Source organism: Salvelinus fontinalis, chromosome 10, assembly GCF_029448725.1.
Source record: "Salvelinus fontinalis isolate EN_2023a chromosome 10, ASM2944872v1, whole genome shotgun sequence".
Classification (NCBI taxonomy): Eukaryota; Metazoa; Chordata; class Actinopteri; order Salmoniformes; family Salmonidae; genus Salvelinus; species Salvelinus fontinalis.
Window position 1 is genome coordinate 9,153,345 of NC_074674.1, and position 14,105 is coordinate 9,167,449.

The window sequence follows — 14,105 nt, forward strand, 5'->3', positions numbered from 1 at the left end:
AAGAAAGAGACAAGTACTGCTGGAGACAAGAACTGAAGGAAGAGACAAGTACTGAAGGAAGAGACAAGAACTGAAGGAAGAGACAAGTACTGAAGGAAGACACAACTACTGCTGGAGACAAGTACTGAAGGAAGAGACAAGTACTGCTGGAGACAAGAACTGAAGGAAGAGACAAGTACTGCTGGAGACAAGAAATGAAGGAAGAGACAAGTACTGAAGGAAGAGACAAGTACTGAAAGAAGAGACAAGTACTGAAGGAAGAGACAAGTACTGCTGGAGACAAGTACCGAAGGAGGAGACAAGTACTGTTGGAGACAAGTACTGATTTAAGAGACAAGTACTGCTGGAGACAAGAACTGAAGGAAGAGACAAGAACTGAAGGAAGAGACAAGTACTGAAGGAAGAGACAAGTACTGAAGGAAGAGACAAGTACTGAAGGAAGAGACAAGTACTGAAGGAAGAGACAACTACTGCTGGAGACAAGAACCGAAGGAAGAGACAAGTACTGCTGGAGACAAGTACCGAAGGAAGAGACAGGTACTGAAAGAAGAGACACGTACTGAAGGAAGAGACAAGTACTGAAGGAAGAGACAAGTACTGAAGGAAGAGACAAGTACTGATGGAAGAGACAAGTACTGAAGGAAGAGACAAGTACTGAAGGAAGAGACAACTACTGCTGGAGACATGTACTGAAGGAAGAGACAAGTACTGAAAGAAGAGACAAGTACTGAAGGAATAGACAAGTACTGAAGGAAGAGACAAGTACTGAAGGAAGAGACAAGTACTGAAGGAAGAGACAAGTACTGCTGGAGACAAGAACTGAAGGAAGAGACAAGTACTGAAGGAAGAGACAAGAACTGAAGGAAGAGACAAGTACTGAAGGAAGAGACAAGTACTGAAGGAAGAGACAAGTACTGAAGGAAGAGACAAGTACTGAAGGAAGAGACAAGTACTGAAGGAAGAGACAAGTACTGAAGGAAGAGACAAGTACTGAAGGAAGAGACAAGTACTGAAGGAAGAGACAAGAACTGAAGGAAGAGACAAGTACTGAAGGAAGAGACAACTACTGCTGGAGACATGTACTGAAGGAAGAGACAAGTACTGAAAGAAGAGACAAGTACTGAAGGAAGAGACAAGTACTGAAGGAGACAAGAACTGAAGGAAGAGACAAGTACTGCTGGAGACAAGAACTGAAGGAAGAGACAAGTACTGAAGGAAGAGACAAGTACTGAAGAAAGAGACAACTACTGCTGGAGACAAGTACTGAAGGAAGAGACAAGTACTGCTGGAGACAAGAACTGAAGGAAGAGACAAGTACTGAAGGAAGAGACAAGTACTGAAGGAAGAGACAAGTACTGAAGGAAGAGACAACTACTGCTGGAGACAAGAACCGAAGGAAGAGACAAGTACTGCTGGAGACAAGTACCGAAGGAAGAGACAAGTACTAAAAGAAGAGACAAGTACTGAAGGAAGAGACAAGTACTGAAGGAAGAGACAAGTACTGAAGGAAGAGACAAGTACCGAAGGAAGAGACAAGTACTGAAGGAAGAGACAAGTAATGAAGGAAGAGACAACTACTGCTGGAGACATGTACTGAAGGAAGAGACAAGTACTGAAAGAAGAGACAAGTACTGAATGAAGAGACAAGTACTGAAGGAGACAAGAACTGAAGAAAGAGACAAGTACTGCTGGAGACAAGAACTGAATGAAGAGACAAGTACTGAAGGAAGAGACAAGAACTGAAGGAAGAGACAAGTACTGAAGGAAGACACAACTACTGCTGGAGACAAGTACTGAAGGAAGAGACAAGTACTGCTGGAGACAAGAACTGAAGGAAGAGACAAGTACTGCTGGAGACAAGAAATGAAGGAAGAGACAAGTACTGAAGGAAGAGACAAGTACTGAAAGAAGAGACAAGTACTGAAGGAAGAGACAAGTACTGCTGGAGACAAGTACCGAAGGAGGAGACAAGTACTGTTGGAGACAAGTACTGATTTAAGAGACAAGTACTGCTGGAGACAAGAACTGAAGGAAGAGACAAGAACTGAAGGAAGAGACAAGTACTGAAGGAAGAGACAAGTACTGAAGGAAGAGACAAGTACTGAAGGAAGAGACAAGTACTGCTGGAGACAAGTACCGAAGGAAGAGACAAGTACTGCTGGAGACAAGAACTGAAGGAAGAGACAAGTACTGAAGGAAGAGACAAGTACTGAAGGAAGAGACAAGTACTGAAGGAAGAGACAAGTACTGAAGGAAGAGACAAGTACTGAAGGAAGAGACAAGTACTGAAGGAAGAGACAAGTACTGAGGGAAGAGACAAGTACTGCTGGAGACAAGTACTGAAGGAAGAGACAAGTACTGAAGGAAGAGCAAGTTTGTGTATTTATGTTTGTTTGTGTGTGTGTGTGTGTGTGTGTGTATGTGTGTGTGTGTGTGTGTGTGTGTGTGTGTGTGTGTGTGTGTGTGTGTGTGTGTGTGTGTGTGTGTGTGTGTGTGTGTGTGTGTGTGTGACAGGTACAAATGAAAGGGTAAAGGGAAGGTGTGTGTAGCTTTTTAGGTTCACAGTCTGATAGACAGGGACTGACGTAAGTAGACAGCTCATCAATTACAGCGCATCACAAACAGTTCCTCTGTGTGTGTGTGTGTGTGTGTGTCTGTGTACCTACTCAAGCATTCGAGAGTATGTCTGTCCCAGAGAAGTTGATGTCCATTGTCACTTTGACCTTTACAGAACACAACATGTTACCATCAGGTTGACCTATACTGGACACACCACATTACAGTAGAGCTCAACGAGCTTTGACTTCTGACCCCTGCAGGCTACAGTGACTCAGACCCAAAGCATCTGTCCCAGGTTGTATCCAAAATGGCCCACTTTATATATCCCCTGTCCCAATAGGGCGTCACATAGGGCCCTGGTCAAAGTAGAGCACTATGTAGGGAATATGATGGTATTTGGGACGCATCCCCAGACATCTCTGCTCCTTCCCAGAACCCTAATGAGACAAGAGAGTTAACGACAAAGTCTAATTAGTGGCATTCCCCCCGGCTTTGCCGACCTCCCAAACCACTCTACCCTCCGCCTTCCTGGAGTCATCACGCTCCCAGAACTCTGATTCCACGCCTCCTACCACCCTCCGCCTTCCTGGAGTCATCTCGCTCCCAGAACTCTGATTCCACGCCTCCTACCACCCTCCGCCTTCCTGGAGTCATAACGCTCCCAGAACTCTGATCCCACGCCTCCTACCACCCTCCACCTTCCTGGAGTCATCACGCTCCCAGAACTCTGATCCCACGCCTCCTACCACCCCCCACCTTCCAGGAGTCATCACGCTCCCAGAACTCTGATCCCACGCCTCCTACCACCCTCCACCTTCCTGGAGTCATCACGCTCCCAGAACTCTGATCCCACGCCTCCTACCACCCCCCACCTTCCAGGAGTCATCACGCTCCCAGAACTCTGATCCCACGCCTCCTACCACCCTCCACCTTCCTGGAGTCATCACGCTCCCAGAACTCTGATCCCACGCCTCCTACCACCCCCCACCTTCCAGGAGTCATCATGATCCCAGAACTCTGATCCCACGCCTCCTACCACCCTCCGCCTTCCTGGAGTCATCACGCTCCCAGAACTCTGATCCCACGCCTCCTACCACCCTCCACCTTCCTGGAGTCATCACGCTCCCAGAACTCTGATCCCACGCCTCCTACCACCCCCCACCTTCTAGGAGTCATCATGATCCCAGAACTCTGATCCCACGCCCCCTACCACCCTCCACCTTCCTGGAGTCATCACGCTCCCAGAACTCTGATCCCACTCCTCCCACCACCCTCCACCTCCAGGAGTCATCACGCTCCCAGGACTCTGATCCCACGCCTCCTACCACCATCCACCCTCCAGGAGTCATCACGCTCCCAGAACTCTGATCCCACTCCTCCTACCACCCTACAGGAGTCATCACGCTCCCAGAACTCTGATTCCACTCCTCCTACCACCCTCCGCCTTCCAGGAGTCATGACGATCCCAGAACTCTGATCCCACGCCTCCTACCACCCTCCACCTTCCAGGAGTCATCACACTCCCAGAACTCTGATCCCACTCCTCCCACCACCCTCCGCCTTCCTGGAGTCATCACGCTCCCAGAACTCTGATCCCACGCCTCCTACCACCCTCCACCTTCCTGGAGTCATCACGCTCCCAGAACTCTGATCCCACGCCTCCTACCACCCTCCACCTTCCTGGAGTCATCACGCTCCCAGAACTCTGATCCCACGCCTCCTACCACCCCCCACCTTCCAGGAGTCATCATGATCCCAGAACTCTGATCCCACGCCTCCTACCACCCTCCACCTTCCTGGAGTCATCACGCTCCCAGAACTCTGATCCCACGCCTCCCACCACCCTCCACCTTCCAGGAGTCATCACGCTCCCAGAACTCTGATCCCACGCCTCCTACCACCCTCCAGGAGTCATCACGCTCCCAGAACTCTGATCCCACGCCTCCCACCACCCCCCACCTTCCAGGAGTCATCACGCTCCCAGAACTCTGATCCCACGCCTCCTACCACCCTCCACCTTCCTGGAGTCATCACGCTCCCAGAACTCTGATCCCACGCCTCCTACCACCCCCCACCTTCCAGGAGTCATCATGATCCCAGAACTCTGATCCCACGCCTCCTACCACCCTCCGCCTTCCTGGAGTCATCACGCTCCCAGAACTCTGATCCCACGCCTCCTACCACCCTCCACCTTCCTGGAGTCATCACGCTCCCAGAACTCTGATCCCACGCCTCCTACCACCCCCCACCTTCCAGGAGTCATCATGATCCCAGAACTCTGATCCCACGCCCCCTACCACCCTCCACCTTCCTGGAGTCATCACGCTCCCAGAACTCTGATCCCACTCCTCCCACCACCCTCCAACTCCAGGAGTCATCACGCTCCCAGGACTCTGATCCCACGCCTCCTACCACCATCCACCCTCCAGGAGTCATCACGCTCCCAGAACTCTGATCCCACTCCTCCTACCACCTTACAGGAGTCATCACGCTCCCAGAACTCTGATTCCACGCCTCCTACCACCCTCCGCCTTCCAGGAGTCATGACGATCCCAGAACTCTGATCCCACGCCTCCTACCACCCTCCACCTTCCAGGAGTCATCACACTCCCAGAACTCTGATCCCACTCCTCCCACCACCCTCCGCCTTCCTGGAGTCATCACGCTCCCAGAACTCTGATCCCACGACTCCTACCACCCTCCACCTTCCTGGAGTCATCACGCTCCCAGAACTCTGATCTCACGCCTCCCACCACCCTCCACCTTCCAGGAGTCATCACGCTCCCAGAACTCTGATCCCACGCCTCCTACCACCCTCCAGGAGTCATCACGCTCCCAGAACTCTGATCCCACGCCTCCCACCACCCCCCACCTTCCAGGAGTCATCACGCTCCCAGAACTCTGATCCCACGCCTCCTACCACCCTTCACCTTCCTGGAGTCATCACGCTCCCAGAACTCTGATCCCACGCCTCCTACCACCCCCCACCTTCCAGGAGTCATCATGATCCCAGAACTCTGATCCCACGCCTCCTACCACCCTCCGCCTTCCTGGAGTCATCACGCTCCCAGAACTCTGATCCCACGCCTCCTACCACCCTCCACCTTCCTGGAGTCATCACGCTCCCAGAACTCTGATCCCACGCCTCCTACCACCCCCCACCTTCCAGGAGTCATCATGATCCCAGAACTCTGATCCCACGCCCCCTACCACCCTCCACCTTCCTGGAGTCATCACGCTCCCAGAACTCTGATCCCACTCCTCCCACCACCCTCCACCTACAGGAGTCATCACGCTCCCAGGACTCTGATCCCACGCCTCCTACCACCATCCACCCTCCAGGAGTCATCACGCTCCCAGAACTCTGATCCCACTCCTCCTACCACCCTACAGGAGTCATCACGCTCCCAGAACTCTGATTCCACGCCTCCTACCACCCTCCGCCTTCCAGGAGTCATGACGATCCCAGAACTCTGATCCCACGCCTCCTAACACCCTCCACCTTCCAGGAGTCATCACACTCCCAGAACTCTGATCCCACTCCTCCCACCACCCTCCGCCTTCCTGGAGTCATCACGCTCCCAGAACTCTGATCCCACGACTCCTACCACCCTCCACCTTCCTGGAGTCATCACGCTCCCAGAACTCTGATCCCACGCCTCCCACCACCCTCCACCTTCCAGGAGTCATCACGCTCCCAGAACTCTGATCCCACGCCTCCTACCACCCTCCAGGAGTCATCACGCTCCCAGAACTCTGATCCCACGCCTCCCACCACCCTCCACCTTCCTGGAGTCATCACGCTCCCAGAACTCTGATCCCACGCCTCCCACCACCCTCCGCCTTCCAGGAGTCATCACGCTCCCAGAACTCTGATCCCCTGCCTCCTACCACCCTCCACCTTCCTGGAGTCATCACGCTCCCAGAACTCTGATCCCACGCCTCCCACCACCCTCCACCTTCCAGGAGTCATCATGCTCCCAGAACTCTGATCCCACGCCTCCTACCACCCTCCACCTTCCTGGAGTCATCACGCTCCCAGAACTCTGATCACACACCTCCCACCACCCTCCGCCTTCCTGGAGTCATCACGCTCCCAGAACTCTGATCCCACGCCTCCTACCACCCTCCGCCTTCCAGGAGTCATCACGCTCCCAGAACTCTGATCCCACGCCTCCTACCACCCTCCGCCTTCCAGGAGTCATCACGCTCCCAGAACTCTGATCCCACGCCTCCTACCACCCTCCGCCTTCCTGGAGTCATCACGCTCCCAGAACTCTGATCCCACGCCTCCTACCACCCTCCGCCTTCCTGGAGTCATCACGCTCCCAAAACTCTGATCCCACGCCTCCTACCACCCTCCGCCTTCCAGGAGTCATCACGCTCCCAGAACTCTGATCCCACGCCTCCTACCACCCTCCACCTTCCTGGAGTCATCATGCTCCCAGAACTCTGATCCCACGCCTCCTACCACCCTCCGCCTTCCAGGAGTCATCACGCTCCCAGAACTCTGATCCCACGCCTCCTACCACCCTCCGCCTTCCAGGAGTCATCACGCTCCCAGAACTCTGATCCCACGCCTCCCACCACCCTCCACCTTCCAGAAGTCATCACGCTCCCAGAACTCTGATCCCACGCCTCCTACCACCCTCCACCTTCCAGGAGTCATCACGCTCCCAGAACTCTGATCCTACTCCTCCCACCACCCTCCACCTTCCAGAAGTCATCACGCTCCCAGAACTCTGATTCAGAATTACATAGTGGTAGAAATTTATGATGTTGGAATCTCAGAATTGGTAGGTCAGAATGAAAGGATGTCAGAGCAGGAAACAACAGAATAAGAGAGGTTGAGAATGTGATATGGGACAGAGGGAGAGAGAAATGGAGAGTTTGAGAGATGGATAGATTTTGAAGAGAGAAGAGGTTAGATATCTATCTACCTTAATCCCCCTTTGTAGCTTTCTTTTTTTTCCCCTGCTCTCTTTCTGTAGTTCTCAGTGTACAGAGTCCCTCAGAAGGGTATCTCTCCAGGAACAGGGTTGGAGTTGAAACCTACAGGAGGGTGGCTCTCCAGGAACAAGGTTGGAGTTAAAACCTACAGGATGGTAGCTCTCCAGGAACAGGGTTAAGGTTAAAACCTACAGGAGGGTAGCTCTCCAGGAACAAGGTTGGAGTTAAAACCTACAGGATGGTAGCTCTCCAGGAACAGGGTTGGAGTGAAAACCTACAGGAGGGTAGCTCTCCAGGTACAGGGTTGGAGTTAAAACCTACAGGAGGGTGGCTCTCCAGGTACAGGGTTGGAGTTAAAACCTACAGGAGGGTGGCTCTCCAGGTACAGGGTTGGAGTTAAAACCTACAGGAGGGTGGCTCTCCAGGAACAGGGTTGGAGTTAAAACCTACAGGAGGGTGGCTCTCCAGGAACAGGGTTGGAGTTAACTTCTTGCGAATATAGGGGGTGCTGTTTCGCATTAGCATAATTTGCTCTACAGATTAAACTGCCTAGTACTCAATTCTTGCTCGTACAATATGCATATTATTATTATTATTGGATAGAAAACACTCTCTGGTTTCTATAGCCGTTGGAATTTTGTCTCTGAGTGAAACAGAACTCCTTCTACAGCACTTTTCATGAGGGAGTCAGATTTAAGACATCTTGGCCCCTGATCTGGGGTCGGTTTAAAGGTTCCTGTAAATGCTATGGAGAAACAGACACTGCTTACGTCTTCCCCTGGGTGTCAGTACGTGGTGACGCTTTGAATGGAGTCGATTGCGCAATCAGGGGCTGTATAAATCAGCAAATACCGGAAGTAGCTTCCCTTTGCTGCCTGCGCCTGACGCACGAAGGACGTCGGACTCGCCTCCTTCCAACCTGTTGTTTAGCCAGTAATATTTCTCCGGTCATGTTTTTACTCGTTATAGGTGTTAAAAACATCATACGGTAGTTAATTTAAACCGTTTTATAGCAATTTATATCCGTTTAGTGCGATTTTGAGGCATTTCTTTCTGAGACACTTTGAACCGCTGGGCACGTTTCCAGTTCATGCCGAACGTTAGTGGGCATTTCCACATGGCAAGAGGACAGCTTTCGACCAAAAGACGATTAGACCCAAGAAAGGATTCATTGCCCAAGATTCTGATGGAAGAACAGCTCATAGTAAGAACAATTTATGATGATAAATCGTGTTTCTGTCGAAAAATGTTAAACGCTTATGCCGCCATTTTGTTTGGCATAGCTTTGCTTGGCGCAACCTGTATTGAAAAGTAAGGATAATTTAAAAAATGTAATTCAGCGATTGTATTAAGAATTAAATTTTCTATCAATCGCTGTCCACCCTGTATTTTTTAGTCAAGTTTATGAGTATTTATGTATAAGACTAGATCACTGTCTAATATGGCGCACGACATTTTCTGACCAGTTGGGCTACTTTTCTCATTGTCTAACCATGATTTTGGTGGCTAAATATGCACATTTTCGAACAAACTCTATATGTATGTTGTAATATGATGTTACAGGAGTGTCATCTGAAGAATTCTGAGAAGGTTAGTGAAAAAATTAATATATTTTGGCGATGATTACGTTATCGCTCTCTTTGGCTAGAATCAATGCTCTGGTAACGTTTGCACATGTGGTATGCTAATATAACGATTTATTGTGTTTTCGCTGTAAAACACTTAGAACATCTGAAATATTGTCTGAATTCACAAGATCTGTGTCTTTCCATTGCTGTGAGCTGTGTATTTTTACGAAATGTTTTATGATTAGTAATTAGGTAATACACGTTGCTCTGTATTTTTTCTAGTCGAGTTGTAATGGTGGGTGCAATTGTAAACTATGATTTATACCTGAAATATGCACATTTTTCTAACAAAACCTATCCTATACCATAAATATGTTATCAACTGTCATCTGATGAGGTTTTTTCTTGGTTAGTGGCTATCAATATCTTTATTTGGCCGAATTGGTGATAGCTACTGGTGTTGAGAAAAAATGGTGGACAAAGAAAAATGGTGTCTTTTGCTAACGTGGTTAGCTAATAGATTTACATATTTTGTCTTCCCTGTAAAACATTTTAAAAATCTGAAATGGTGGCTTTATTCACAAGATCTGTATCTTTCATTAGGTGTCTTGGACTTGTGACTTAATGATATTTAGATGCTACTATTTAATTGTGACGCTATGCTAGCGATGCTACTCTGTGTGTGTGGGGGGGGGGGGGGGTGCTCCCAGACCCGGGGTAGAGAGGCGTGAAAGGTTAAAACCTACAGGAGGGTGGCTCTCCAGGTACAGGGTTGGAGTTAAACCCTACAGGAGGGTAGCTCTCCAGGAACAGGGTTGGAGTTGAAACCTACAGGAGGGTGGCTCTCCAGGAACAGGGTTGGAGTTAAAACCTACAGGAGGGTGGTTCTACAGGAACAGGGTTGGAGTTGAAACCTACAGGAGGGTAGCTCTCCAGGAACAGGGTTGGAGTTAAACCCTACAGGAGGGTTGCTATCCAGGAACAGGGTCGGAGTTAAAACCTACAGGATGGTAGCTCTCCAGGAACAGGGTAGGAGTTAAAACCTACAGGAGGGTAGCTCTCCAAGAACAGGGTTGGAGTTAAACCCTACAGGAGGGTGGCTCTCCAGGAACAGGGTTGGAGTTAAAACCTACAGGAGGGTAGCTCTCCAGGAACAGGGTTGGAGTTAAAACCTACAGGAGGGTAGCTCTCCAGGAACAGGGTTGGAGTTAAAACCTACAGGAGGGTAGCTCTCCAGGAACAGGGTTGGAGTTAAAACCTACAGGAGGGTAGCTCTCCAGGAACAGGGTTGGAGTTAAAACCTACAGGAGGGTAGCTCTCCAGGAACAGGGTCGGAGTTAAAACCTACAGGAGGGTAGCTCTCCAGGAACAGGGTTGGAGTTAAAACCTACAGGAGGGTAGCTCTCCAGGAACAGGGTTGGAGTTAAAACCTACAGGAGGGTAGCTCTCCAGGAACAGGGTTGGAGTTAAAACCTACAGGAGGGTAGCTCTCCAGGAACAGGGTTGGAGAGCCCAGGTCAACAGTAATAGCCTATGCTTCATGTTGATTCCTGCAATGAAAGTATCTTCCTGTCCCGGTTGGCTGCTGACTCTTACTCCTTCTCCCCACTGTGCCCACGGTGGAGGGAGAGATGAATTCTGAGAAGCACAAGCAAAATAACTACAGTAGTTCTGGTTACCTAGAGCAGAACGACAGCTTTCTGTGAGTATATCATGCGTTTTTCCCCTCTTTAGTATGGACTTCATGACACCATTTTACAACCGGAGTAGATTGTAGTTGGTATGGTTTTGATGCACCTGCATAGTGGAGTCGAGCGGAGCAGTGAATAGACCGACATCAAGTAGCCTAAAAGTGGAACGTTTCTATGGCACATTAGCCTTTATTTAGTGATAGATTCATCTATTAGCCTACATGGTTACCTAGCAACAATATCATGTTTAGCCTGTTGGGGATGGGGGCGCTGTTTAGACTATTTATGCTAATTTGGCTAATTTTTTAAACGGCTTCCCACAAAATCCTTGATCGTACAATATGCATATTATTATTATTATTGGATAGAAAACAGTCTATAGTTTCTATAGGAGTTGAAATTTTGTCTCTAAGTGGAACAGAGCCCATTCTACAGCAATTTCCCTGACATGGAGTCAGATTTGAGAAATGTTGGCCACTCTTCTGAAGTCAGTTAAAAGGGCACTGTCGTTGCTATGACTATACGGACACTTCTTACGTCTTCCCCTGGATGCCTTTACGTGATGACGATTCCAACGGGGTCGATTGCGCGTTCACAGGCCCTACAAATGAAAAAACCCTGAAGCTAGTCATTCTTTGGGAGCTGCGTCATGAGCCTAGAGGACACCGGCGCGCACCTGTTCCAAGCGTTAGTTTAGCCTGTTATATTTCTCCGGTCATCTTTTCACTCGTTATAGGAGTTAAAAACATCATAAGGTAGTTAATTTAAAGCGTTTTATAGCAATTTATATCCGTTTAGTGCGATTTTGGGACATTTATTTTTGCAACGATGTGAAAAGTTGGGCACGCTTTTCAGTTCATCCCGAACGCAGTTGACATTTCCACATGGCAAGAGGACAGCTTTCCACCAAAAGACGATTTCTCCCAAGAAAGGATCCTTTGCCCAAGATACTGATGGAAGAACAGCTCAAGGTAGGACATTTTTATTATGATAAATCGTGTTTCTGTCGAAACATTTTAGTGGCTTAGGACGCCATGTTTTTTGACGTAGCTTCGCTTGGCGCAAACTGTATTGAAAAGTAAGGATAAATTAAAAAATGTAATAACGCAATTGTATTAAGAATTAAATTGTCTATCAATCCCTGTCCACCCTATATTTTTTAGTCACGTTTATGAGTATTTATGTATAAGAGTAGATCACTGTCTAAGTGGCGCAAGGACTTTTTCTTTACCAGCTTGTCTACATTTCACATTGTCTAACCATGATTTTGGTGGCTAAATATAAACATTTTCGATCAAACTGTATATGCATGTTGTAATGTGATGTTACAGGAGTGTCATCGGAAGAATTCTGAGAAGGTTAGTGAAAAAATTAATATCTTTTGGCGATGTTGACTTTTATCGCTCACTTTGGCTAGAATCAATGCTGGGCTGCTAATTGCTATGTGCTAAGCTAATATAACGATTTATTGTGTTTTCGCTGTAAGACACTTAGAAAATCTGAAATATTGTCTGTATTCACAGGATCTGTGTCTTTCGATTCGTGTATGCTGTGTATTTTTACGAAATGTTTGATGATTAGTAGTTAGGTAAACACGTTGCTCATTGTAATTATTCTAGTCCATTTGTGATGGTGGGTGCAATTGTAAACTATGCCATCTACCTGAAATATGCACTTTTTTCTAACAAAACCTATCCCATACCATAAATATGTTATCAGACTGTCATCTAATGAGTTTTTTTGTTGGTTAGGGGCTATAAATATCTTAGTTTAGCCGAATTGGTGATGGCTACTGGTGTTGGTGGACAAATAAAAGATGGTGGATTATGCTAATGTGTTTTTAGGTAATAGATGTACATCTTTACATATTGTGTCTTCCCTGTAAAACATTTTAAAAATCGGAAATGTTGACTGGATTCACAAGATCTGTGTCTTTCATTAGCTGTATTGGACTTTAATGTGTGAAAGTTAAATATTTTAAAAAAATATTTTTTTGGAATTTCGCGGCACTGGTTTTTCAGTGGGGGGGGGGGGGTGTGCCGCTAGCGCCACGCTGATCCTAGACAGGTTAAAGTTAGCAGTCTAGATAAGTGTATTGAGCTCCCACTTCCTCAGCTGGTGAATACTACAGCCTATTGGCCATTATGAACAAAGATGTGGGCAAATTCTCGGAAGAACCAAAAGTACACCTGATAACAGGTTGCACATCAAAATATCCATCATGCATTTCCTGTAGATGTTAGATGAAATAGCTTCCTGTTTTAATCATAGGCTACTACCTCAGCTGTCTAACTTGTCTAGAGCTCTGCCGCTAATGTAAAGTAACTGTCCATAAAAGGCACACACACACACACAGTCATGACACACTAACCTTGGGGGTAGAGTGTTTTGGATGAAAGCAGAATGCTGAATTTGATTATTTGTAAGTAAAACCCTGTAATTGGAATTCCCCTATTACCAGCTGCTGTGTGTGTGTGAATGTGTGTGTGTGTGTTTGTACGTATCCGGGCTTGTGTGTCGATGTGGGTGTACTACTGCTGTGTGTGATGAACAACCTTCCCAACCCTATACATTCACTGAAGGGCGAGAGAGAGAGTGAGAGTGAGAGCGAGAGTGAGAGCGAGAGAGAGAATGACAGAGGGATAGAGAGAATGATAGAGAGAGAGAAAGAGACTGACAGAGGCAAAGAGAGAGGGAGAGAGAAACGCAGTGACAGAGGGAGAGAAGGGGGAGGGAGAGAAAGAAATACAGAGAAAGAGAGAGAGAGAAGACAGAGAGAGAAAGAGAGAGAGAGAGAGAGAGCATAGCCTTGCTATTGAGAAAGGCCGCCATAGGCGGAAGACAGGCTATGTGCACACTGCCCACAAAACGAGGTGGAAACTGAGCTGCACTTCCTAACCTCCTGTATGACCATATTAGAGACACATATTTCCCTCAGATTACACAGATCCACAAAGAATTTGAGAACAAACCCGATTTTGATCAACTCCAATTTCTATTGGGTGAAATTCCACAGTGTGCCATCACAGCAGTAAGATATGTGACTTGTTGCCACAAGAAAAGGGCAAAAAGTGAAGAACAAACAAACACCATTGTAAATACAACCCATATTTTTACTTATTTATTTTCCATGTTTTACTTTAACTATTTAAAGTTAACATCGTTACAACAATATGTATACTTAATATGACATTTGAAATGTCTTTATTCTTTTGGAACTTTTGCTAGTGTAATGATTACTGTTAATTTGTATTGTTTATTTATTTTTTGTTTGTTATTTACTTGACTTGGTTTGCCAATGTTAACATACGTTTCCCATGCCAATAAAGCCCTTAAA